This window comes from Heterocephalus glaber, unplaced genomic scaffold (assembly GCF_053883595.1).
Source record: "Heterocephalus glaber isolate CG9 unplaced genomic scaffold, H.glaber_assembly_v1.0 deba00000470, whole genome shotgun sequence".
NCBI classification, from domain to species: Eukaryota; Metazoa; Chordata; class Mammalia; order Rodentia; family Bathyergidae; genus Heterocephalus; species Heterocephalus glaber.
Genome location: NW_028258145.1, coordinates 8,983,345 through 9,005,628, shown reverse-complemented (window position 1 = coordinate 9,005,628; position 22,284 = coordinate 8,983,345). Strand labels below are relative to the sequence as shown.

Here is a 22,284-nt window from a genome sequence, read left to right as displayed (position 1 = left end):
TACTGGTGTGTGGGTGTTTTAAAATTAATTCCTTTTTTTTAAAGGAACACACCTGTTGCTCATTGCAAGGTGTGGCACAATGCAGAGGAGTGGAAGGGCTTTCTCCCTTCCTGGGAATATCCTAGCTCACCTCTTCCCCTAACCTCCTTTTCTCCTCCCACCAACTCATCCTCCCCTCACTATTGGCAATGGAAATTCCTCGAAAAGTAAAACTAGAAAGTCCATTTGATCCAGCAATTCCCATTCTAGCAACCCACTGCGCCATCTTCCCCTAAGAGTTGAAGTCATCATACTACAGTGGTATGTGGACACCCCTTTTTATAGCAGCACAATTTATAATAGCTAGATCTTGGAAACAGTCTATATGTCCATCAGCAGATGAACAGATAAAGAAAATGTGGTATTTGCTGACAAATTAATGGAGTACTACTCTGCAATAAAGAAGGATAAACGAGGCATTTTTAGGTAAATGGATGCACCTCGAGACCATAATCTTAAGTGAAATAAATCAGATACACATGTTTAAATATCGAATTGCTTCTTTTATAGGAGAAACCCGAAGTGTAAACAGGAGCAAAAAAAGATAGATATTAGGAAGTAGAAAGATCTTTTTCAAATAGAAAGGGGAACAAAAGATGGAGGGAGGAGGGATAGAAGGAAGGGAAAAGGGATTTCGAAACAGAGCTGAATAAAAAAAATTTGTCTTATTTGAGGACATGGGTAGTGAAAAATAACACAAATAGGTATTTAGTTGTTGAAGATGAAATTAGAAAAAATGATGAATGCGGTACGTTTTCCACAGTCAAATGAATTAAATGTAAAAACATTAAGAATTTTTAGTATTTAGCACTGAAATTTCATTTTTATTTCTGAGATAACCATTATACCAACAATGATTAAAAATTGAGCAAAACTGGAATTAATATGAGAAAATGAAAAAATGGAAACAAAGTCTGTAAATAGGGAGGAATGGAGGGGTTGAAGAGAGGGCAGGGGAAGGGGAAAAAAGAAGAACCAGGAGAGATTATGTAAAGGTACAAATTTCCAATGATGCATGTCATTATATTGTATACCTAAAATATGCCAATAAAATTAATTTAAAATTTAAAAAAATTGAGCAAAACTGAAAGTTGATGTGGTATCCAGACTCCAAAATTCCCTGCAGTGATCCCCACTAATAGTAATTGTGTGAATGCACAGGACTGGGGCCAGGTTCATCTGTGGGAACAGCGGAAGGGAACAGAAACAGTGAGCATCAGTTCTGAGATTCTGGCTGCTCCTGCTAACCTGTGGGCTCTGCGGCTGTGGACTCAGCTGACTGCAGATGGAACATGCAGTCAGGCCTATAGGGGTTGCCCCTCTACTGAACACAGACAAGTGTGGTCAAAAGGTATGTAAAAAAAAGTCTTATTACAGTAAAAGACAGATGGCAAAGAAAGTTAAGGCAAGTGTGTTCAAAGTGAGGAAGGTGTTCTGAGTATCTTGAAGGGGAATAATGGCAATGTATTTTTTAAGATAATTTTTAAAAATTTGATAATTAACCATATGTTTTGATCACACCTAATTGATCAACCACTTATGGCAATTTCTGTCAAATAAAAAAAAAATGACACTGTGTCCTCATTCACCATACTCACATCTGGTGCCCTGTGACTTCTGACTCTTCCCCAAAGTCAGAATGACAATGAAAGAGAAACATTTTGAATTAGTTCAGGATGTCAACTGCAGCCCTGGGTCTGAACCACTGTGGAGCCACTCCTGTTCTCCTGACGTCAGAAACTGTAGGAAAATAACCACACATGTTTCAGCCATGGAGTTTCGGAAGTTTTGTTTCACAGCCATAGGTAGCTGATACGGTCAGCAATGCTGCTACACTGATTTCAAATAATGATAACTCTAAAGCAAAGCAACCATATTGTATGTGGCAAAAGACTGCTTTGCAAAAAAAAAAATGGCCACAGTTATACTTCTTTGTATGATTCTATTGATCATTTTGTGTTTTCTTTCCCTTGCATGGGGTTACTGCCAGTGTGTTCTACACTCAGCAGACACAATCGTGGTAGGTTTCAGTCTCTGCTCCCTGGACTGAGCTGTCCTCCATTGATTTGCCACCACATCCCTATGCTTTACCCAAGTTCCCCTTATGTGTCACAGATAGTGCATGTAGTAGCAGTTACTATAAAATCACTAAAAATGTTTTAAATCTCAGAAGAAAGATACTTTAATTCCCATTGTCCATGTGAGTTTTAATGCCCATTCCTTTCTTTTTTCTTTTTAAAATTTTATTTTTCTTTTTGATTCATTCATAGCAGTTGTGCATATTGTACAGTGTGATAATTCAGTACATACATAAAATGTGCCATGATGAAAGCAAGATAATTAGCATTTGCCTCTTATAATTTGTTAATGTCTAAAGACTTCAATCTTCTCTCTTCTAGTTTTTCATAAAACATATAAGGAGGCATTATGAACTATGGTCCCTCCACTGTGTGGGAGAACATGAGTGTGTATTTCCTTCATCTAACTGTATTTTGGTATCCATCATCCAACCTCCTCTGCCTTGCCCCTCCCAACCTTCCTAGCTCTGTAATCCCTGTTCTATTCCTTTCCACTGGAACATCAACTTTTTAGCTTCCACATATGAGAGAGCATGTGGCATTTTTCCTGAAGTCAACTCCTCTCACTTTTACAAGTGTCCAAGTTTGGGATTTTTATGGACACTCAAGATAAAATGAAAAGTCCTATCTATTTGCCTTAAATTCTCTCATTTTGTGCATTTTTAGGGTCAGACTCCTGAGGTTGAATGATGGGATTTCCAGGGTAAATGACAGAACTACTAATGTTGCCAACATTTCTTTTGTGCTATCCTAATTTCCCTTCAGTGCCCACAGGGAGAGAAAGAAGCCCCTCTACCCCAGGGTTCCTAAGCAAACATCAGCACTGAAGCCCAGGTGGCAGCTGGGTGCCCTGAGCGCCACTACAGTACCAGCCCCAGCCAAGGTACAATAACGACTCCTTTGTTTCCGGGAGTTCTCAGTAGGGTCAGCTACAGGATTTTCTCCATAGCTAGGAGGTTTAGGAAAGGTGTCTCCAAAGGCACAAGCAGGGCTATTGTACCCCAGTACCCCAGTGAGCTCTGAGGAGCAGCCACCCATCAAGGACAACCTGGGTAGGGGTGATACTTATGACATGGGTAGACCTGGACCCTTCTGTGAAATCAGAGTGGTCTTAACTTTGTCTATGACAGTGGAGGACCATCCTTCTACATTTGCATTTCATGGCATGGAAGTTGGGCTGCTCCAGGGAGGCAGTGAAGAGAGGGAGAAAGAGCTCAGAATGTGGAGCAGTACCAATCTGGATTTCCTTTTCCATAAACACTTACTGGCTATTGACTTTGCCCAAAGTGCTGAACTTCTCTGAGCTCAGCTTCTTCCTTTTACAACCACACCAACTTCTGAGAGCTGCTGTGGTATTCATTAGGATGAGGGTAACACACATAGCCCAGGACCTGGCATAATTATAGCACACTGGCTGCTTGTGTGTAAGGAAGCTGGATGAGACACATTATGAAGAATCTTTTCACTGTGTCGCTCCCAACTGAGGCTGCGATCTGAGGCTGCTGCCTCTTTCCCTGGAATGTCTTTCACCCTGCCTTTGCTGTCTGCAGCTAACCCACCCTTCAATTCCCTCCAATCCTTCCTGATTTCTCCATCTCTCTCCTCATTGCTCCACCACCATCTTTGTAGGGATTGAGTCCCCTTAGCCCAGAATTTAATAATTATTAGGGTTTTGAATCTGTGTCCTCCTCTTTGCCCTACTCAAGTGTCTTGGAGCTTAAGAGTCACATTTTGCATGAAGAAGCAATATGTGAACAATATGAGTTGCTGTCTTTTTAAAAACAGGAGCTAGGGTCAGGGATTTAGCTCAGTGGTTCCGCCTCCTGCCTCGCAAGCACAAGGTCTGGAGTTTGATCCCTGGTACCCCCAAAAATAAAAAAAATAAAAAAAATAAAAACAGGAACTTTGAACATACAGGAAATATTTTTATTTCCCAAAGCACCCAAATTCATATGGGGAGTATGTGGGAGATCATACCAGTGACTTCCCTGAAACATTCCAACTGTTGAATGTTGAGTTTTTAAAAAATCCTAATACACAATGGAAAACATTGTTCTTTTCCTCAAATTATAAACAGCTGCTTGTAAATGAATGATTAAGGAAATCAGGACCAGGAAGGCTTCAATACCTGAACCTGTTAATTGGGTCAGATAAGGCTTATTTATGGGGGTCCTGGGCTCCATCAATGTACACACATCAATGCACAGGTGAAATTCAGGGTGTCTAGTTGCAGCTTCAGGCATGCCAGGAAATCAAGAATGTGTGCTGTGGATACAACACTGGAGATTTCCATCCTCTGAAATGGACTTGCTGGGACCAAAGACACAACTGCAGACCTGCCACAGATGGCGATACAGATCACGATTATGCTGGGCCAATGCAGACAACCTTTGGAGTTGGAGAAGAGGTTTGCTGGGGAGTGTAAGGATGCTACTAAAATTCTGAGCCACAAAACAATAAAGATAAAAGAAAGAAGAATAAAGATCAGGAAAATATTTAATGATCTTGGAAACCAGCACCCCTCAATCTAAAATGTAGTAGAAGGGAGATAATTTAAGATGTTCGTCGTACATTAGGTTTGTACTGTGACCATATCCTGAAGTCACTTTTGGCTTCCTTTGGTCATGTCCAGTGGGCAGGAAGGGTGAGAACCAGGACAGAGCTCTGTATCATTAGGACCAACCTCTGAACTTTAACTGTGGAGTTCAGTTTCATAGACGCTTTTGAAGATTCTTCAGGGAAGACCTGTGTCTTAGCTATCTTGGGCTCCCCAGGACTTAGGCATGCAGTGTGCACTTATTAAGTGGTTGTGAAACAGAGCATGACCAGAATGTGTCCTCTGACTTTAGTACATAATTTAAATAATAAAAAAAATGCACACTTCTTTTTAATTAGAAATCTGGCAGGTTACATCCAAAGCATTTTAAAGTTGTACATGCTGGTCACCATTCCTTCTCCTTTCCTCCAAAAATAAGATAAAAGAATAACCATTTGAGGAAAGTCAAATACTCTTTGCAGAGTGTACTTTTTTTCTGGAAACATATATTCACTCTACAGTCCATAGGATTTGTCTTCTTTATTGAAAGGTGAAATATTCTGAAATTTCTGGAATGATCTGAATCATACTGTTCTCTTATTCATTTACCAATTATATTTGAGGTTAACTCCAATTTTTCTTTATTAGAGAAAAGATGCATTTGTGCATAAGTATTGACACACTTGTCCACTTATTTTCTTTGGATAAATTCCTAGAAGAGAATTCTGAATTAAAGAGAACACAAATTTTAAGGGTTTCTGATACATATTCCTAAATGTACTTCCACTATTTGATCAATTATTGAATAACTGTAAACATCAAAACTCCATATAGCTAGTTTAAACACAAAGGTTTTATTCCCAGCTCAGAATTATCAGAAGACTGGAGGATATGTGTCTGGGCTGAGCGTAGGAAACAACTAACTGGGGAATTTCAGCCCCTGTGCCACAGCTAACCAATAGTCAATGCAGTCACAGGAAGCTGCCATATCAGGAGGCTGCTGATGGAAAACCCCAAGCGTCCCCATGGAAATCTGGGTAGTGACACAGATGCCTTGCAAGGGACACTGCAGTGGCTTATAGGTGACCTTGGAGTTATAGAGAGGTAGCAGTTTTAGGGCCCATCATCTCACCCTTGCTACTAGGGTACTAGGGTCTGGGAAGAATCCAGCCCAAGGTTGCAGGCACAGGAAACAGACAGGCTTTGTGGGGGCATTGTTAAATGGAAAATGTGTTGTCAGCCTTGCTTCCTTCTCTTAGATGCCTGGCCAGTGTTTTCTGAAAGGAATCAAACAGTGCCTTTTATGGTTCGGAGCTAGATGCTCCCCAACAGCCTCATGTGCTCATGGGAGGGACTTCTGGAAGGTGACTGAATCATGGGGTGCTATAGCTAAAAGTATTTTTTAAAATTTTATTTTATTGGTACATTTTAGGTATACAATATAATGACATTCATCATTGGAAATTTGCACCTGTACGTAATCTCTCTTTGTTCTTATTTTTCCCCCTTCCTCTGCCCTCCCTTCAACCCCTCCATCCCTTTCTATTTACAAAGACTTTGTTTCCATTTTTTTCATTTTCTCATATTAATTCCATTCCCTTCTTTCCTTTCCCCTACCTCTCCCACTTCCCCTTCCCCTTTGCCCCTTTTCTTCCTATTTCACATTATCTATTATACCTTTTAGTCCTTATTTACACTTTCACTTTCTCACGCTAGAGAAACTATTCAGTATTTATACATGTGTGTCCTATTTATTTCACTTAAGAGTATCAGTTCAATGTTCATCCATGTAGCTAGAAATATCTCTAATCTCTCATTTTTTATGGCTCAGTAGTACTCCATGTTATAAAAAACCCACATTTTCTTTATCCAGTCTCCAGTTGATGGGCAATTGGGCTGCTTCCAAGTTTTATATAGCTAAAAGTATTGTTGGGAGGTGGGGTCTGGGTGAAGATGTGGTCACAGGTTCTGACCTGGAAAGCTCTCTCTTCCTCCCTGGCTGGTTCTTCCTTTCTCTGCTTCCTAGCCGCCATGTGAGCAGCTTTCCTCCATGGTAAGCCCTTCTACCATGCTGTTTTCTGTGTGAGCCTGCTGAATATGGACTGAAACTCCTGAAACTGTGAGCCCAAGTAAACTTCTCCTCCTTTACATTGTGGGTGTCAGGTATCGTGTCCCAAGGATGAGAAAGTGACTGAGGGAGTGACATAGAGTGACTGCTGAGTCAGAGCATGCTCTGCCATGCTCCTTAGCTTTTCCAGGTTGTTTCTCAGTTGGTGCTACTAGTAAGGAACATCATATTGGCTGACTTCATGCCAGGGTAGGCATTGGTGTCCCTACCATGTTGAAAGAGATCCAGTTACAACTGAGCTGCTACCTGGAGGCTCGCTGGACCCTTCAAATTATGAGGCTGGACAGACTAGGCCTGGAAGAGGCCACCCATGGGCCACCTTTCTCTGCCCCAACATGGCTACTTACTTCATGAGCCCATTGGAAAAGATTAGGGGAATTGGGGAAGGGAGGGTGGTGGACATGCACAGAACACTCTGATGACTTACAGCATCTCCAGAAGACCTTTTGGTAAAGATTTACTTTCCACACCCTGAGGTTATTCTAGAATATGCATTTACACACCCATTCTCCAACCTCTTTATCATTAACCCTTCACTTCTGGTTTTCTACAGTATTGCTATTGATCATATGACTAAACCGTCAAGCATTTCCCATGAATCAGTGTAGATTGGTACCCCTGGCTAACTCTCTTTCTAGGGAAAATAAAAACAAAAACAAGCAAGCAAAGGGGGAAAAGCCCTGCTGCAGATGGGCTGGTGAAATTCTTCCAAACAGGAGGGTTCCTGCTTCTGCTATCTTCCAGGGAGAGCTGTTGTGATGGGCAAAAGTGGACTCATGATTGTCACTGGCTTTATTATGCAGCCTGTAAACCAGGTTCTTTTTATATTTTCTCTTTTTTTAGCTAACTGCCCGTAAATAACTGTCCAGGAGGCTCGAGCCTCATACATTGAGTGTGGTGCACATCTGACTTTATGGCTGGTGACTGGGATCACATCCAGTTCCAGTGACCAACTCAGGATACCTGCTGACTTCTTGGCCCACAGTCAAGTATTCAGACAACCAGGACCCTTGGAAAGCCAAGCATTACTTCTCTAAAGGAGGACAGTTGTTCTTGGGAGCATGACATTGGTTCAAACCCTGACAAGCAGGCACTGCTGTCTTCCTACCAGGGTTTATGTGGGCTCTGTAAAAGAGCCCGCCTTGGCTCAGAAACTCAAGCACAGCAGTGTGTATTATATCTCAAGGTGCACATGTTTATAGGCACAGGGTTACCCAGGTACTCTTCTCTTTCCTGGGCCTTCTTCACAGTGGTGCCTTTAGGGGATATTTGCTAACTGGACAAAAACAACATAAATGAAGGTAGAATTTATTGTCCTTGAAACTTAAGAGGCTGCTTCTTTAGCGGTGTTGCACTTTGCAGCCTCCTTTCTTGCACTTTGAAGCAGCTCTCTGATGTGTTCAGGCACCCGGAATTGCCTGGCTTTTGCTGTGGGGCAGGTCTCTGAGCTCTTATCTCCTGTCTTCTTGTGATCCACGTCTCACCAAGAGTCCTAGGGCACCACACTCAACATGCTGTCATACTCAAGAGTGAGGTGAGCAAGATCTCTGTGAAGTCAATGAAGAAAGAGTTAGAGGACTGGCGGTGCCCTGAGATCAGATGGGGATGATGTACTTCTAAGGAAATACACTGATGTACTTCCAGTGAATTATGGCTATTGGGAAAGAAAAAAAAAATTGTCAGATTGATCGATGTATACCAGGTACCAGGATCTGTTGATTCGCTTCAATAATGAGATTACTTTAGGAACAGCAGGGGCATTTGATATCACCATCTGATTAAGTTTATGATAATCCAACATCATTTTTCAATGCCTTTGCATAGACTAAGTGGGTGAATCCAATTAGGATGCAAGATGAATCAATCCTCTTATATTTTTGGGGCCCGGGATGGTGGGCCTTTCTCTATGATTCCACCTGGGATGAATGTGTGGAGTTGCGTTAAGTTTGATGTTTCATATTAGCCGCAGAATGAGAATACAGTTCTAATGGTTTCCACTGGGCTCTTCTTCACGCTTCCACTCAATTTCCAAGCCTCTCTTTTTCTACTACACACCTAGAAATGGAGGCACTAACCACAGGATGGGCTCAAAGTTCTACTCAGCATCTTGTTTCCATAACTCTTCCCTTGATTGGTGCACCCAATGGCATGCTGGGTCTCCAGGAACTGAAGTTAGCTCAGAGTCAGTATACGATAATCCCTGAAAGATGCAGTCACTTTACTTTTCTCATTTAGTAGAAAAATATGGAATTAGCCATGTGCTGTTTGAAAGAGGCAAGGGGGAGATGTGCTTCAGATGTTTGTGCATTCTGATAGGATCCTTCCTACAGGAGTTATTAATCTGTGAGCTGACTCAGGTCTGACTCAGGTCAATCTGGAAGGAGTTGACTCAACTCTCCATCTTGGAGCTCTAGTTGACACCACGAGTAAATTGAGAGGGCTTTCTGGGTGTGGGGGTAGCATGCTGTTTTGGTGTGGTGGTTGTGGGCTGCCAATTCCTCTCCCATTCTGGACTAGCTCCTGGCAAAGAGCTCTTTGTGTCCTAGGGGACTGTCTTGGCTGCCATCTTGGTCATGTTGGTTATTGCAGTAGCTGTGCCCTTTACCTCGTTGGTTAGGGCCACCATTTGGCTTCTACAATGCTGAGATCATGAATGGCAAGATCAGTTCTCCAGTTGCTTGGTATTACCTTTCCCCTCCTTTCTTGTGCACAGAATGTAGTTCCTATAACATTTCCTCAAGGCTTCAGAATTGTCCCTCAGCTTTTAACTTACAAATGCCTTAGTGAATGGGGTCTCTTCTGAGTCTTCCTGGGGGACACTGGAAAGGGTAGCTGAGTGATGTCACATGATAAGTCTACTCTATGTCTTTTTATACATTATACCAATAACATTGCTCTTTTATCACAGGCTACTACTGAGTCAACCAGCCCAGCTGATCGAGACAGCACAAAAAAGCTTTGGTAAGTACATTTAGATTAGTAAATCTGACCCAGTCTAAAATATTATCTCTCCCTCCAATGTCCTGCCCTGTCCCAGTCCATCCTCACACATTTCCTTATGTTTCTGATCAGCTCAAGTAGAAAACCTTGCAACTCTAACTTTTTATTTGGTTCTGGGGGTTAAACACGCTGAGCACACCCCTGTTCCATCTTGAACTCTTTGGCATCTCTCTTGGCATAGGACCTGCCACCTCCTTGGTGGGACAGGGCTCTCTCTCCCTGCTTGGCTCCATCCTTTCCAGGGTCTGACTACAACCTGGAAGGAATTTGAATCCAGTCAAGGCTGCATAATGAGATTTTGGTCAATGATGAACCACGTACATGATGTTGGCCCCATAAAATTATAACGGAGCTGAAAATCCTGTCATCTAATAGTGCCCTAGTCATGGTCATTGTAATGTCATAGCGCACCATCTTACTTTCACATTGACATTGAGTCAGGAACTCCACTATACTGCCAGCCATAGGAAGACAGCATGTACAATGATGTGCACTGTGCAATATTTAGTAATGATAATAAACACCTGTGTGTTCCTGGTTTGCATATTTACTATTTACTAAATTTTAATTATTTAAAGATTAATAAGTTACTATTTATAATTTATTGAATTTTTCTTGTTATTTTAGGGTGTATGCCTTCTATTTTATAAAGCACAGAGTTTACTCAAAAGCAGACTGTATGTTTCTCCAGAAGCTCCTGTTTGCCTCCAGTGGCCAGAGAGTGACAGACCCACTGTCTAGTGCTGTATGAGCACACTCTGTCATGTCCCTAAAGCAGTAAAATCAGGGAATGATGCATTTCAGAGCACACATTCCTGCCATGGAGAAAAGCATGATAGTGGCCCAGGGACATGAGGGAACTGGCATCTACTTGTAAGTAATGGCCCCAGGAGAGGCTGTTACCATGGTTCCAATGGAGGTAGGAACAGCCTATTCCACGGGGAGCAAGAATGACCTGCAAGATTTCAAGATTGAGACAACTTGAACTCATTCAATGGCTCTTAAAGTTTGTCTTCCAATTTTTGAAGTCCTTCCTCCACTTATGGTCAAGTCTCTGATGCTTGTGTATGATTTGATGAGGCTGGTGATTACTGTCATTTACCACCTTTCCATCTCAGGTCCTGCTCCAATTTTGGGTGACTCCAGACTTTTGACAAAAAAATTCTTTTTTGGAAGACAGCCTGCCTTCCTGGCTCCTCACGTCTTTCTCTGAGCTTTCCAGCATGATCAGAAGTCCTAAGTCCCCCTCCGTGCAAAGCTTCCATTGGCCATAATTATTTGTGCAGACAGCTATCAGCTATGGAGCCAGCCAGAGCCTTGTGTCCAGTAGACCCCAGATGACCACCAATGACAATTCACCATCCTTTATGTTAATAGGATCCCATCCAGATTCCCTTTTTCCTGATTCTGTTGGTTTCAGAGCATGGATGGGACTTGAGAGAAGAGCATCACGTAATAGACACAGGAAGCTGCCTGCAGTAGATTCACCAGAAGGGTCCTTACTCATTGCTATGTTAGGAGTGGCTTTCAGAGTCACTAGAATGTGAGACTGAGCCTCTAGCTCAGCTCTCAGGACTAATTGGGAGGTAAAGGATTGCCATTTCTCCACCAGGGTTGAGAAAGCTCCTTCTACCACTGTAGGGAACGTTCATTCAGCAGCCAGTGGCTGTCATGAGGTTAATGTCTTTCTCCTCTTTGGTGGTGAGTGTCTTTGACTGGTGCATCCTGAGTTCTGTTCAAGACCTTGGCTCCCAAGGCTGGGGGCTCTCCACCCCCCACATAGCAGAAAGTCACATGAGGACTGGAGCTGGGCTCCGGGGAGACCGTTTACAGGACCCACCAGCACTGTGGACCCTCAGCCTCCCTCAGCCCCTTCTCTTTAGCTACTGGGATCCTGTTCAGCTTGATCAGCTCAGTAAATGAAGCCATTTTCTTGTGATTTTATCATGCACTTGATTAGCTGAACCTTTTATTCTAGTGTTTTTTCTTATTTTAAAAAAATCTCTGTTCTTTATTTTCTATTTTTATACAGGTGTGCCTGTTTTTGCTTTATTGGTTTATAAGAACTTTTTACATACATGTCTCTTTTTGAAAGAAGCCCACGAAAATTTAAAATTTTTTTGTGTATTCAAACATTTAACTTTTTTTCTGCCATGGCTGCTGATTTTGGAGTTTAATTTTTAAAGTTCTAATTTATGATTATATAAATATTCAACAATTTTGGTATAGTTTTGGCTTTTGTGTTAAATCTTTAATCCTGTATTGTGTTTTGCTATATGATATAGAATAGGAGTCCAATTTTCTATTTTCCAAATGGGGATCCACTTGTTCCCATATTCCAAAGGGCACCAAAATTTATGAGTGCTCACGTCTGTCCCCTATATAAGATGGTGTAGTATTTGCACACTACCTACACATTCTCTTGTATGCATCCCATCATTTATAGTTTCCTTTTGACACTTAATACAATCCAATCACTACACACACAGTTGCTACACTGTATCAGTAAGGGAAGAATGACAAGAAAAAACCCCTCTACATGTTCAGGGCAGATGCATTCTGTCTCCAAATATTTCCAGGCCACAGTTGTCGAATCCTTGGATGTGGAGCTTGTGCACACAGAGGTTGGCTGTATGTGAATGATATGGTCTTTCATTATCAATTTAAAATGTGCCAGATTCTGGACCATCTCTTCTGGTCCATTAGTCTGTTTCTACATCAGTCTCATACTCAGGCATTCTTATTTTTAAGACATGTCTTGGTTATATTAATAGGTTACCTCATGCCAATACAATTTAGGGAATTTTTGTCAGGATTTTTAAAATTCCAGTGATATTTTGATTAAAAATTATCTCAAACCATATATCAGCTATGGTGTCTTTCTGTCTGGGAACAGAAGAGGTGGCTGGTCACCAAAGGTGTGTGCTGTGGTGAGAATGCTATGACTCAGACCCCAATTCTGGCAGCACTTACGCACATGAGCCATGAGGAACTGAGGTGCTTCTCACCTTCAGCGTCTTCATGCACAGCATGGGAGAAACATGGCAGGTGGTGCAGGTGTGGTATGGACAGGTGAGAGAGCAGAATATCTGGCACGGGACCTGAATGCCAGCCTAGCTTTCCAGGATTCTGGATGCCATGGGCACCTACTTTTAAAGCACAGGTAGACTTTTTAACCTTTCATTTAGATGATGAATGATGTTTTCATTACATTTTCTTCTTGGTGTTTTGGTTTTGCTGTTACTATTGTGGCTCAGGTATTGGATAGATCTTTCTATCTCTGCAGCAGTAGCACACTGTAGCATTCTTTTTTAAAAGAATAAATGTAGCACATTAAATAATTACATTTAAAAATGGATGGATAACATTAAACATTTTACAAATTGGATTATGTCTTTAAAATTTTTTTTTTGTTGGTTTAGAACATTTTAACTTCAGGCTATCAGGGTGTGCATGCTAGACCCAATGCCCCGTCAGGGCTCAGCCCCTCCTCTAGACTCTGAGCTCTCCACCAGGCTGCAAGTACTGCCTGGGCTGGTCCAGCTCTCTGTGCCCAGTGCCAGTGCCTTTTGTCCCATGAACATGTAAGTGGCCTTACCTGGTAACTGTCCCAAAGCAGGTGACTGGCCTATTATTCCCCATCCAGGCTCTTTTCTCTTCCTAGAATGCTATGCAGGGTGTTCACTCTTCCAGACCTTTTCACAGCATACTTTCCTCTGCAATATCTTTTGCAACTCTCCTGCAACTGGAAAATTGGTACTGAAAATCCTTCCCACAGAAAACCATTCCAGAGGGTTCACAAATTGTACGCATCTGGTCACCTGTGCTCCCTTCTGTTTGCATCCATTCTCATGACAAGCCATCATGTTTGGAACCTTCTATTGGTGTGCACATGTGTGCCTTCCCATGTAGACCCTGTCCAGGACACTGCTAGGCACACAGATGTCGAAGGGAAGCAGGAGGCCCTGCTCCATCCTTTGGTTGAGGAGGGAAACCACGTCTGCGTGGTGCAGAGAGGAGCCTCCCTGTCCCACTCCTTCACAGTCTCTTCTGAATTTCAACATTGGAATAGCACCCTTATCTCACAGGCAAAGCCCAGGACTGAAGGCCTGGCTCCAACCTGGAGAAGGCAATTCCTGCATTGGAAGCCTGTGGACCATCTGTACAAAAGATGAAATTGTTTAAAAGAAAAGGGTAGGTAGAGGAACAACAACAACAACACACACAACATGGAAGAGTATGTCTGTCCTCACTGTCACTTGAATGGAGTCAGAGGACATGCATCTCCACGCATCCTACAGAGTTGGGTGGGTGGCAGGGGGAAAGTGCTGGAGAGCTGGTGTGAACTTGCCTGGTTTGGCTCCAGGCCTGAACCTGTGAACAAATGACTCTGCTTCCCAAGGGGCAGTACTTACTTATCTTCTGTCCTCTAGAGGCAATGGTCCATCACAGTGGCCAGCACACCTTTGCTCCAGGTCTGGGTGGAATGGCACTGAGCATGCACTTTCTTCAGGGCTGTGTTGAGCCAGAGACTAAGACAGAGCCCTTACTCTGTGTGACCCAGGGGAAGGTCTTCGCTCTCTCCTGTCTTCTGTTCTCTCTGGTTAAGTAGAGTAATCCAACCTCTCTCCCTCCCTCGGGTTGACTGAGGAGATTAAATGAGGTTGAACAGGGACAGGGCTAGGGGGATTGTAAGGACTCTGTGCAACTTACCTAGTACATCTGATTTTCAGTGACATGTAATCCCTGATTTTTATACTGAGAAGTCAGGGGCTTTGGGCTTCATTAAACTATTGATTCTTATATGTAATACATTTTAAGTCATTTTTGTTTTCTATTATTTGGTTTAATTATCACACAGGTGATCTTCTAGAAGTAGTTTTTGCCTTACTTATTTTCCTTGTCCTTCTGTGTGTGTTGCATTCCATATTAATAGACCCCAGATCTCAACATCTGGTAACAACCTATGAATCTGGGCGGTTTTTATGATGGAAGATGAAATCCAAATGTTTGGTTTTGTTCATCACACATCTTCATATCATTAGAAGAAGAAAATTTTGACTTTTGCCTACTATCTTTTGAAATATTTGACCTTTCCTCTCAGAATTCTTCTTTAAGAGTGAGTACCAACATCTGATAAAGTGCTTATAAAAGAATATGGATAGGAAGTAGCTGTTTCAGCAGATAACTGTGAGTTAGGAAAATATGCTCAAGTGATGACTGTCAATTCAATGTGGAGAACACTCACGAAATGCCCACCATGTGCCCAGGAGTTGCAGTAGAACCCACTGCCTGGAAAAGCAGCATGTGTTTGTGCCTGTGTGTGCATGTATGCATGGGTACATATGTGTGTGTGTTTGTATGTCATGTCTGTATGTGTGCATGATGTGTATGTGGGTGCATGCTTGTGTGTGCGTGCTTGTGTGCATGGGTACATAGTATGTTGGTACCTGCAGTCTTGACATGTTCACCTGGTGGCTCAGGCTGATGGGGTGTAAAGGAAAACCCACTTGAAGAACGTGCCTCTGCAGATTTTAGCAAGAACAGAATTTTCCCTGAGCTAATGAGGGTGGACACCACTGTTCCCAGATATGTTCAGATGCAGAGGTCATCAAAGTCATTTTCAGATAGGACAGAAGCATGATTTGCTTGGCTCAACCCAAACTGTTACTATTGTAAGAAAGTAAGGTCAAAATCAAAGTCACTATTATCTGGTCACCAGTTTAGCAAATTGGTGTGCCAAAAATAATTTTACTACATATCTCTTTAACCACAAATCTTGTCTAAAGAAATTGAGAGGTGTTAAAACAATGTTTAGTTATAAATTGATGTGTCTATTTAATTAGGAGATCAAATAATATCCATAATTGTTAAATTAGATAACAAATACATGAGATTAAGGGTAGTTGTCATTAGATTATTGCTCTAAGATTATGTGATTTTTCTTTTCTGGAGAATCGGTCTCTTGTATCCATCAGTCTAGCTTTCATGGTAATGCAGTCTTAAATCTAGTCAGTGTATATATAGGGCATTTAAGATCATCCATGGAATTCCAAGTCATGTGTCTGGAGATGCTAACCAGAAGACAGATTCTAGGATGTGTTATATCTGCAGAAAATAGTTTTATAAATGTCCAGATGTTCCAAGTAATGCCATAAACTGTTAGTACTTTCTACAGAGTTTCAAAATTTCATAAGAAGAAACTTTTGAAACATAGAAAACTCATTGCATCTTCATTTCTATTAAAACAAGACCTTAAATTCTACTGACATTGAGTTTGACATGATTCAGGTCAGATTTCCTATCTACAACACTGGCTTTCTGGGACTGCTCTGTCCAATTAAGGGACTTCCTTCATTAGTCACCCTGCATCCAGAAAGTCCAATCCAAGTCTGCAGAGAAGCAATCAGACATTTTAAGCAGAGATGAGAATATCACAAATGCTCAATGTTTATGGTATCACCAGCTACCCGGTCAAGGAGAAGTCTATACATGCAAAAATTTGTCTCAGGGCAGCGGTGGGCAGAGCAGGCAAAGAATCTTCACAGTGCGCACTGGCTGTGGGGAGTGAAGAGAAATCCCAAATGATGCTCACCTTGCATTTCCCTCTCACACAGAAAGAAGGTGAGTTGCCCCTACAGTCTTCAGTGTAAGCAAAAGAGCATCTTCCTGGTTGTAAAAATGTGAGACTTTTCATGAAAATAGGAAAGTGCAAACTGCTTGGGAGTAATTAGCGTGATCTGACCCATGGAACCTCATCACAGAGGAAGAGCTAATTACAATTACAATGCACAGAGTTTGGAAACATATTTATTGTGCTTATTTTAAGATGTTTACTTCACCTGGAAGAAAAGGAATACAAAAGCATTTCCATGGAATCAAAACAGCAATCATCTTCTTTTACCCACTGCATTTACTGCAATTTCTAAAGTTCACAGCAGACAGCATGTTAATCCAAATTAACCTCAGGATGCTTGCAGGTTTAAACTAGCATCACTGGAGAAAAGACACATGCAGCAGCCATCCCCAGCTGTCCCCGGCTCCTATCCCACACACACTGAATGCTGAACGAAGTCCAACACCTGACCCCATAATTTGCAGCAACCCACTTCTGTGTTCATGAAAGGAAGAAGCATGCATTGGATCCTGAAAGCTGAAATGAACCAGAGGCCTACAGGTCTTCCCCACATCTCTCAGAAGCACTCTCCTGACATGGGCCATTCAGGACCATCACCAAAATAACAGGACTTTAGACTAGAAAAAAGGAGACAGGTTAATAATGTTCCCAGTATTCAGGTTTGACTTGGTGTTACTAAGAGGCCATATGAGGCCAAAAAGAAAAAATAAAGCCAAATGCCCACTTCCACCCTGAACCCCAAGTTAATTTCCTTTTAATTCTATTCAGAACGTGAGTTCTGTGTTGCCGAGAAGATACCTGAAATTAACATTTAAGTGGAAGGAGAAGGAAATTAGAAGAGTTAAAAGAGTAATTGTCACTTTATAAAGACTGTAGATCTCTCTCTCTCTCTCTCTCTCTCTCTCTCTCTCTCTCTCTGTTCTGGGGATTAAACAATATCCTCAGCCCTTTTCAGTTTTTATTTTTTTGAGAGAAGTTCTCACTAAATTGTCCAGGTAGGACTTGAACTTGTGATCCTCCTGACTCGGCCTCCCAGGAGCATACATTTGTTTCTCTGCAGGGTGTATGTGGCTTGTTGAGGCAGAAAACTGGACCTGGTTAAGGTTTTGCACAGTGCTAGTCAAGCATACAGAGGGTAGCCCTGGAGGGGACAGCCTGTCAGCTCTGCCTAGAGGGATCACAATGGTCCCTGGCACAGTGACCACCTGGTTCTCGGTCTGCTTAGGAGGATAGCTCAGCGAGAGGACGAGACATGTCCTGTCCCTAACTCCAACCCCTCCTCCACTGCACAGCCTTCACACTCCCAGCGACTCAGATTCAAACCTGCTCCCTGGAGAGGGCAAATCGTGGAACATATGTTTAATCTAAAAATGTAGCTTTCAAAAAAATACAGTGTTGGTGTGTACCAGGATATTTCCTTTGCTGGAACCTCCTCCCCACCACGAGGGCCCGTCTGGCGGAACTGGACGCACACACTTCCGCCGCACCCTGGGCCCCGGGAGGGTTGTTTTGGGGGTCTGTCCTGGGATGTTTTGGAGAAAACAGCAGCAGTGTTGAGGCGAGATGAATAGTGGAAGTTGGGAACACACTACTACTCCAGGTTTCCACCCATAGAGGATTTAAATTTAGAAACCACCAAATTAACATTTTATTTTAGGGCCTAGGGATGATGAACAACTTGCCTCATTCACACTTGGGGTGTGATGGGGTGGGTTGGATTTCTCATGTTATTGGTCCAGTTTACACCAAGTCAAGAGATGCAACAAAGGCGCTTACTCCCTTCTCTCTTCTGGGGCTGGGGGTTGAACCCAGGGCTGCTGCTTGGGAACTCAGTGTTCTGCCACTGAGGTACTCCCCCAGCCCCCTCCTCCCTTTTTATTTGAATTTTTTTTTGGTACCCGAGATCGAACTCAGGACCTTGAGCTTGCAAGGCAGGTGGCAGAACCATTGAGCTAAATCCCAGCCCTGAATTTTTAATTTTGAGTCTTGCTAAATTTCCCAGGCTGGCTTTGAACTTACTATCTTTCTGCCTCTGGGTAGCTTGGATGATAGATGTGAGCCACTGAACCAAAGGCGCTTTTAAAATACCAGCAGCCTATTTAATAACATATTAGCCAAAAGTTTTTAGATGGTTCTTGGTGATTTTTTTCCACATGCACATTCTTAGAATGTGAAAATGGAAGGAGCCACGGTGGGAGTCAACACGGAAGACTGCGACAGGGTAGAACTGAAATGAAGGACCATGTTTACCATGAAGGGTGCCCTGAGTGCAGGACTTGTCAAAGGGACACTAAACTGGCCATGGTGGCACACACATGTAATGCTGGGACTTGGGGAGTCCGAGGCCGAGGATTGCAAGTTCAAGTTCAGCCTTAGCAATTGAGTAACTTAGCAAGACCCTGTCTCAAAAATAAAAAATACAAAAGGGGATGGGGATGTAGCTTTGTTCAAAGGCCCGTGGTTTAATCCCCAGTATGAGAAAACAAAATAAAACCCACAAGCAAACAAACAAACAAACAGTAAACTAGACACTTAGACTTGATATGGACCCCAAGTCTAGTCTTCTCATCAAAGGCCTCAGTCTTGTCACAGCACACTCCCAGCATGTCCTCGCGGTGAAAATGACACGGGGACAAGACGACAAACTTGACAGAGCACAGTCTGCTGGGGAACATTACCTTCTGTGCACTGTGCTGGGGTGAGGTTTCTACCAGCTGCGGGGATCTGTCTCGACGTGTCCCTGAGATCACCTCTTTAAGACTGGCAATTAAACACAGTGTCACAGCTAGGAGACCCTTCTTTCGCTCCACCCTCCTTTCCTCTTTGCAAAATCCAGTGTGTTTTTTCCCCCCACTGTGAAATGTGTGTGTGTTGCTGAACACACGATCACATGTGTGTGATCCTGACACACTAAAACCAAAGCCACAACCCTGTAATTGTAAAATACAGATGCCCTGCCATGAACAAAAATGGATTTCACAAAAGTCTAGATTCTCCGTGTTTGTGTTAAACCACTGTGCGTTTGAAAATATTCACTTTGGGATTCCCTGTTCCCTGTCTCCTCTACTTCTGGGGATACAGGAAGTTCCTGGCCAGTTATCCAAGGGCTGGATACAGAGGTGATCTGACCCTTCAGAGACTGCAAAGACTTGAGATCTAGAAAGAGGATCGACAGAAATTAGTGACTAGGAAAGAGGAAATATAAGAAAAAATCTGCAAAATGTCACCAAATATGAGAAGAACTTCGACAAGGAGCCATTGTACATTTATTGAAGACAACTCCGTGACTCCTGAAAGGGATATGCGTTTTGGCAAAGGTTTATGAGAGGCTGGGATTATCAGGGAGCTGAAAATGGAGCAAGAATGGCCAAAGTTGAGAGACCTAATGACTTGAGACATCTTCCATTAAAAATAAACCCAAAAGGGCTGGGGATTTAGCTCAGTGGTTTCGCCACTTGCTGTGCAAGCGCAAGGACCTGAGTTCGATCCCTGGTACCAAAAAATAAATAAATAAATAAAAAACCCAAAACCTGAAAATGGGAGAGACTGAAAACCCTCATCTGATTGGCAACACAGATTTTGCGGTATTAGTGTGGACAAGTAAATTTTATGTGATAGTTTGTTGTATTTAAAGACAGTGTAAAACTCTCATTGGAAACAGTTGTTTACAGTGCGTTTTTCGGCACGGAGCTGTTTTAAAGCTCAATTGTGCATTTTGCAGATAAAGTGGGGAAACTAACTGAAGGCTGTATTGTAAGCAGTGGTTGCCGTGGAAACCCCAGTTTCAAGAGCTGGTTCTCCATTACCACTTAATTTAGGCTTCCTAATTGCATTCCACTAAATCGGTAGCGACAATATCCGCAGAGCGAAACTGCATGCCCAGTCTAGCGCAAACCTCTTTGAAACAGGCTTTTTGAAAGCCAGTAGCTATAAAAACTCAGCATGACGTGCAGCATATGAGAAACCTGTAGTTCAAATGTAGTGCTGCCTGCTTTCTCATCCTTGGTAACTTCAGTGCGCTCCACACCAATCTATTAGTTCAGTCTACCTTAAAGATCATAAAGCCCTGTCATGTGGAAACTCATCTGTCCAGCAACACATCGCTGCAAAATAGATTTAATTGTGCTCCCAACTTGGTATCATGTCCATCTTATTTTACCACACACCAGCAGGTAGTCCTCACGCAGTTCTACTTCCCTTGAACTGCCCTTGCCCCACAATGCGAGGAGAACAATACTTTCTCAGTTTAAATTATTTGCCACTGTTGGGCTGAGCGGAGAGCTAGACCGCCCATATATGACCTGAAGAAGAGGCTTGTCAGAACCACTAGACATAAAAGCATTCCAATTATCGACCACACTGCCTTAATAGAGGAGGAACTAATATGATCGTGTAAGCCACTGTACCAGTGAGGAGCTCTTCGTCACTGTCAGATTACCACTTGAGTTAAACTCTTGTAAATCAGTCACATTATGCTGCTGGTGGAGAAATAAACACAGACCTATTATGCTCAGGATTGCAGAGGGCTCTCTCCCTGTAAAAGAGCTGCACCCCATGCCCTCGTCATCGGGATTTTGTCATGTTGGGTTCCTGGGCAGTTGCTAATGTGGGGACGGTGGTGAGATTAGAGTTGTTGTGAAGGGACTCTGAAAGGGTGGCATTCGTCTGCCTCTGGCTACCAAGCACAGGGCCAGCCTGGGTCCCCTGCAGGACGAGGGGGGCCTGGTATGCATTCTGTGCAGCCGTGCAGTGGGAGAGGAAGCCACTGACCCCTGATTGACAACAAAATCCCACAATTCTCGTGTTCTCTTTAAACAACGAACGCTTTCAAGCCAAATGCCTCCTATCTTGGAGCACAGGACTTGGTGCCAATCCCCAGCACAGCGCATCGTTTCCTCGCCCGGGTCCTGAGGATTTGGCATCTATATCACAGGCAAAGAGACTCTTTTGCTCCTGAGAGACGAGTAAACAACCGCAGCGTTTTATCCCCTCCCTAGCAAGGGGACACGTTGCTAAAGCAGCCCGGCGGCGCCTGCCAAGCACTCGGCATTGTCTCGCACCTCCCGAGGTTCTGAATGCCCTCGCCCTCCCAATGGCGGCTCTTCTGCAGGATGAATGGGGCATTTTCCAGGACAAGGCTTTATGAATGAGACAGACTGTGTATTACAAGGCGAGAGGCTCCTGTGCGTTCCCTAGCTTCAGAAAGCACATACGAGGGGAGCCCACCTCCCAGTTCAGCCCTCATCTGGAGGAGAGGGGAAATCAACATCCCCGACAAGATTTTCCCAGAAGCCTCTCCACCAAGTCATGGAACAAAGAGGGGTGCGATGATCCGCGCACCAGGACTGGAGCCCCGGATGAGATGGATTCTAGCACCCAGTGGGGCTGATCTTAGGAAGTAGGAGGGGCCCCGCTGTGGGACAAGTTCAAGCCACAGGAAAACAGAGCTGCTCCCCTAGGATTGTATGCTACCTTTGCATTACACACAACAACTCTGTGATCCAGAGCGTGTGATCTTGGAGACCAAGTTTGAACAGAATGAGGAGTTAAAGTTCCGGCATTTTAGGTACCCTTTGTAGCATGGACCTCATCAAATTCCTTTTTTTCAAACCCCCTAGAGATTCCTAAAGAAGAGCTGTGCTTGAGCCTCTGGGGCTGAAACCACCACCCTGTTTTGGAGGAGCCTGAGCCTGGGTGTTGGGCTGTAGATGGAGAAGCATAAAGGTGGTGTTTTGTCCAATCCCCTGCACACCGTCATCCTCCGAGGGAGCTGGTCCCAGCCAGGCCCTGCTCCAGCCTGCCAGGCGCTTTGATAGGCTCCCAGAGGAGCCGGCAGGGAAAAGGCAGGCCACTCCATTGGGGTATC

General features: G+C 43.2%; 1 long non-coding RNA gene across 6 annotated transcripts in view; it reads left to right on the top strand.

Moving 5' to 3' along the window:
• LOC101716704 (uncharacterized) overlaps positions 1-22,284 on the top strand; it is a 263,276-nt gene that overhangs the window by 116,407 nt on the left and 124,585 nt on the right. For all 6 annotated transcript variants that reach the window (XR_015448390.1, XR_015448387.1, XR_015448389.1 and 3 more), the window contains one exon: positions 9,690-9,742. This is a non-coding gene — a long non-coding RNA (uncharacterized LOC101716704). The remainder of the gene's footprint in view (positions 1-9,689; positions 9,743-22,284) is intronic.